The sequence below is a fragment of the Rhinolophus sinicus genome, chromosome 16 (assembly GCF_057876585.1).
Source record: "Rhinolophus sinicus isolate RSI-liver-muscle chromosome 16, RSI-T2T, whole genome shotgun sequence".
NCBI classification, from domain to species: domain Eukaryota; kingdom Metazoa; phylum Chordata; class Mammalia; order Chiroptera; family Rhinolophidae; genus Rhinolophus; species Rhinolophus sinicus.
In genome coordinates this window covers 166,256,631-166,262,630 of record NC_142516.1, presented here as the reverse complement: position 1 = coordinate 166,262,630, position 6,000 = coordinate 166,256,631, and positions in this window count along the sequence as shown.

Sequence of the window (6,000 nt, the reverse complement as noted above, 5' to 3'; positions counted from 1 at the left end):
GTTGGACTTCCTATGCTGAGAATGGACCTCTGAGCTCTGGAAATCTGGAGGCAATTGATCAGTGCTCATGCCTGGGTATGTGTGGGCTGGTTGGGTGCCAGGGACGGAGTCGGCAGCACAGAGGGAGTAGCTCCTTGACTGCTTCTATAGTGTTGTTTTGAAGGCACTAAACATAATGTCTCCATTTGGCTTGCTTCAGGAACACAAGCAGATGGAAGAGAGGTCAGAAGGAGGTTAGGAAGTAAATACTGCAGTTGAGATAAAAATAAGGCCATTTTGCAGAGTATGCCCAGGCATATTTAACCTGAACTTCTATTGTCAGTTGTCACAATATTACAAATATTTAGCCGTCTCTTATCAATTTTGTGATCATTGTTGATCTCTTGTACTGACAGAACATGCCTGGGTGGTAGAAGATACTAGGATAGCATAAGGCATGTTATAGTTTGAAAAATGCTTTCCCCATGCCAGGTGGTAAGGGCATGGGAGATGCCAACCAAGCTACTCAAAGTCAGTTTCAGTTTTGTTTTGTGGACTCTGTGTTGTTAAGATCTTGCTGGATTTTGCTTTGAAAAATTATTTTCTCATTTTATTTTTTCTAAATCTTGTAATTGTCTGTGACTACTACTTCCATAATGTGACTACTTTTAAGAGCTTAAAGAATTATAAGCCCAGGGCTCCTTTAAAAGGGACCAAACTAGAAATGGATGTTTATGGTGGGTGTCACGTTGATTTATGGCCACTCTTCTAATATTAGATCTATTTAACAGACATGATAGTAAACATAGAGCATACTAATATCTGATTTTGAAAAATTTGGTTTTGCATAAGAAGAGTTTTATTTTCTCCTACTATGTAGGCTGACTATCTCAAGATACTCAGAGCAGATCTAAAAATTAAAAGCTGATCTGAAAATTAATAACTCCTGCTCTTTCAATTTAGCATCCAGTATCCTTTTTTTTCTGATCACTAGGGCTTACTCTTTGGCAACACCTTTTTCTGGCATGAAATAGTACTGTAAAGATTTTTCTTTGTACAGATTGAAATGAAAGATTAATTTTATATTGCAAGTCTTTTGAAAATGTTATGAAATTTCTACAAGTCATTAGAAAATCAAAAATAATCTTGTGTATCTAAAATTTGAATTAAACTTAAAATATTCTTAGCATTTTATTGAGTATATATTTGTGTTTGATTTTTCTGGGAGCAGCATTTGTGTATTTTTGTATTTCTGCTAGCTAGCATAGGGCTTTGGAAATTCAGCAAACATTTGTTGCTCAATAAATATTTGTTGATTAGTTAATTTCCCCCATGTTAGTGTTTTAGCTTTTCCAGTCATGAATTTTTACACAGATAGAAATTTGAAGATTAAAAAAAATTCTCGAAGGACTATTTCCATTAGGGTAAAATTTTTCTATAAATCAACATGACACCTGCCATAAACATCTATTTCTAGTTTGATCCCTTTTAAAGGAGCCCTGGGCTTGTAATTCTGAAAACTTAAAATCATGACTAGAGTGGAAACATGAATTATGAGGTTGTACTCACGAGATTTAGAAAAAGAATGAGAAAAACATCACTGCATAATTTAATTTAACTTAAATTGGTAATTTAAGGTGTGATCAAGTAAAATATTTTTTTCAAAATGATGGAAACCTTGGCTATTGAAGTTTACCAATTTAGATTTGTTTTATGAAAAAAACTTTTGTGTTCTAAGAAGGTAAAAATTACTGAAAATCTGACTGTGGTGTGATTAGGAATAAAGCTTTGGAATGTGAAGTAATGCGCAAATAACATTCTTCCTGACCCATTCCCCCACTGGAGAATAAAGTCAGTTCTTAAATGCAGATAACACCAAGCTGTCTCTGAGTACCCCTAAATCTTTGACCCTTTGGAGTGACACCTCCTTTTCATTTTTAAATAGATTGCTTTGAATGACCATCTCAAACTCCCCCTAACATCTCCTAGAATTCTCAAGAACACACAGTTCTCTAGCTAGCTCTGGTTCAATTGTATGGTTCTGCTAAATTGTCAATTTCTGTTTCAGTCTCTCATGTGTGACAGTGACCCTTCGCAGGTAGCACTTTGCTTAATGTGAGACATGAACCTACTCTTCAAGGCACCGCTAACATAAAGCTACTTATCCAATGTTACTGAAGGGCCCCACACTTCAGGAGAGAATTCGAATACAGCCCTGTCCACCACTACCTTAAACCCATACTTCGACTGGAATTCTTTCTGGAATCTAAGGCAAAAAAAATTAAACTCTTTGCAGTATATCCAGCTTCTCAGCCTTTCCCTTTCTCCCTTACCTCAAGGGCTATTCTCTCATTCGGTGGAGAGAGCCCCTTTTGTAAGTATTTCACAGAGCCAGTTTCCACTTTACTTTCAGAATATTCCACTCACTACCCACAGGAGTTAGTTTCATTTTAGGATTCACTAGAGACTCTAGATACAAGAATGCACACAGGACTACACTTTCCACAGTCTGAGCTGTGGTAGAAGTGCTGGGGATGGTGGCATAGACCTAGAGTAAAAAAATACGGGATGACTGTCGACACGACAAATGCTGTTTATGTTGAGGTTTTCTGTCCAGTAGGAAGTAAACATGACCTTTCTTATTCTTCCTGATGTGTTTTGATCTCCTCTGGGTGCCTTTGGGCTAAAACACACACTCACACAAGATCTCCCAGGGTCAAATAATTAGTCTCAGGGATCAGACAGTTTAAGTCTCTACAGCCATGGTGTCTTGCAAAGAATTTTCCTGTTCACAGTAAATAGCCTTTTACATTTTACACAGCAAAGTTTCAGGCCTTTGCCCCATATTATTCTGATTATCTAGATTTTGCCCAGAGGTCTTTCTTGCAAAAATAAAATGGAACTGATTATAATACTTCAAATAACAGAGCCATGTAGCCGTAATAACGACCTTTAACTGTTCAAAGATTCAACAGAAGAAAGTATGTGTGGGTGTAATCTGTGGGAATGGGAGTGTGGGGTGTGTGTGTGTGTGTGTGTGTGTGTGTGTGTGTGTAGCCTTGATCCATATCAAAGTCTTAGGCGGGGCTTCCCCCCCAGTTAATTGTCTCAATAAGTAGAAATGGAGCAATAAATAGAGGTCTTCTCTCTCCATCCCTAGAAAGCCCCAATGTCATAGATTTTTTTTTTTTTTAAATCAGTTACATTTTTTTTCTGTCTCTTTCTGTCCACAGAGATTAAAGAATTTTCTAGTGGAGTCATGGATGGAGCATTCCTAGTGCAAGAACTCCTGGTTTGTTCATGATTCTTGTGAGCATTCTAAACCGATCCCCACATTTGAGGAAACCCCACTACCTCGTTTCCTACAGAACCTGCTGACTGGGCTGGGTCCAAGGCTGGCATCTCTTGGGATTACTTGCAAGATTCGAGGGAACACCAGACCAGTCTCCACAGGGATGGAGATTTTGTGGCCATACTGGAAGTCTGAAGAACAGACAAGTGCTTCATTTCACAGCCATTGATAAGCGTTCTTCTATGGCAGGAGGGTGAGGGTGCAGTTTATTAGAGAGCGCTGTGATCTCATAAGTGAGGCCCAGATTAGGATAGTGGTAAACCTAGGAGCGCAGCTTGGATCTTTGGCTTCCAGGCCAGTCCATTCTGTAGTTCTTGAATCCTTTCCTTTTTGAAGCAAATATATCATTGGTACCACCCAGTATTCACAGAATAGGGATAATGAAGGGGTTAGTTAAAAAATTGTGCTTTGAACTTTTAGAAGTTTCCTATAATGGATGGGCTGTTTCCTCTCTGGGTCCAATTTCAAAATGTAAACAAAAAGGACTGTTACATTTCTAAAGTATTAATAATAATACAGTAAACAGCATACTTAATTTCTTTCCCTGCCTTTTTAGTAGAACAATTTGAACAGATAGTAAGGTTGTTGCTCTTTTTAAGTAAACTTAATGAGAGGTGAGGTAGAACTTCTCTACCAAAACATAAAAACACAAAGAAAAAACTAAATAAAAAGTCTGCACAGGACTATTTTTATCTTTGATTATCATTACTAAAGATAGCCTTTTAGGGAAAATCATTTCACTGGGCTTCAGGAAGAGAAGTTTAGTAAACACACATTCTCTCCTTCTTTCCCAGAAGCCCCGATAGTTTATTTTAAAGCTAATTCTAGGGTAAGTCCTTTTGATCTCACTGCTATCACTTAAAGAATTATAGTGTGGTTTTGCAATTCTGGCTAGAATTCAGGACTTACCATAAAAAAAAAAAAAAGTCTTAGTTTTTATGTTAAATAATTTGAGTTCAATGATAGGAAATCTTTTACACATTAAGAAAAAAACTCTTAAGATCTTTATAGTGGGAAGAAAATGACCAACTGCTCTTCAAATTATGGGGTTGGTCCCATGTTTTAAAAGTTACCATCTCAGTTGATCTCTTAATGAGATGTCTGAGCACACAGGGGGTAGGTCGATAAGAACCAAGTGCTTCTCCTCTATCCCTTTTTGGTTAACCCAGCAGTCAGAGAGAAATTTAGGACCCCTTCCTTCACTCACTGAGCAAAGCACTCACCATCATCCTGAGATTGTACTGAAAATTTCCTCCAGGTATGTCTGCCTTTCGGGGGTATATAGATGGCTTCACCTTGCTTTTTTTCTCCTTCTGCTTCCTGGAACATTTCCCACTTTCATCTTCATTTCTTAATCATTATCTGTAACATTTTGGCTTCTTTTTGTCTCTGGTTTCCATTTCCTAAATATAGAATTGAACCTAGCTGTCTGAATATCATTATGCAAATACTGACAACACACAATTCTCTGATTACTAACACCAAAGAATATATTTTTGTAGATAGAGATCAGATAATTAGGACGTTATCACTATATGTGTATATTCTTTTTTGTTTAACTGAACTTTTATTTATTTTTCAAGCTTTGTTGAGATAAATTTGACATATAACATTGTGTAAGTTTAATGTGTACAATGTGATGATTTGATATATAACTGCAAAATGGTTACAACAATAAGGTTAGTTAACACCTCCATCACCTCATGTAATTCCATTTTCTTTTCTTTTCTTTTTTGTAGTGATAACATTTAAGACCTACTCTCTTGATAACTTTCAAGTATATAATACAGTATTGTTAACTATAGTTACTATACTCTACATTAAACCCCCAGAACTTGTTTATCTTATACCTGGAAGTTTACACTCTTTGACCAACATTTCCCCACTTCCCCCACTCCCCACTCCCTAGACCCTGGCCAACACCATTCTACTCTATTTCTAGAAGTTTGGCTTTTTTAAGACTCCACATATAAGTGGGAATGTACAATGTGTGTCTTTCTCTGACTGACTTATGTCACTTAGCATAATGCCCTCAAGGTCCATTCATGTTATCCAAAAGGAGGATTTCCTTGTTTTTGTAATGACTAAGTAATATTCCTCTGTGTGTGTGTGTGTGTGTGTGTGTGTGTGTGTGTGTCACATTTTCTTTATCCATTCACCTGTTGTTGTATGCTTAGGTTGTTTCCATATCTTAGCCTTTGTGAACAATGCTACAATGAATATGGGATATAGATATCTCTTTGAGCTACTGATTTCATTTTCTTTGGATATATACCCAGAAGTGGAATTGCTGTGTCATATGATGGAGCTATTTTTGAGGAACTTCTATACTGTTTTCCATAGTGGCTGCAAGAATTTACATTCTCACCAATAGTGTACAAATGTTCCCTTTTCTCTACATCCTCTCCAACAGTTATCTCTCGTCTTTTTGATAATAGTCATTCTAACAGGTATGAGGTGATATCTCATTGTGGTTTTGATTTGCATTTCCTTAAAGTGAGAGATACTGAGTGTCTTTTCATATACTGTTGGCTGTTGTATGTCTTCTTTGGGAAAATGTCCATTCAGGTCCTTTGCCCCTTTTTTGAATCACATTGTTGTTTTGCTATTGAGTTGTGTGAGTTCTTTATATATTTTGGATATTAACCCCTTATCAGATTTGGTAGATT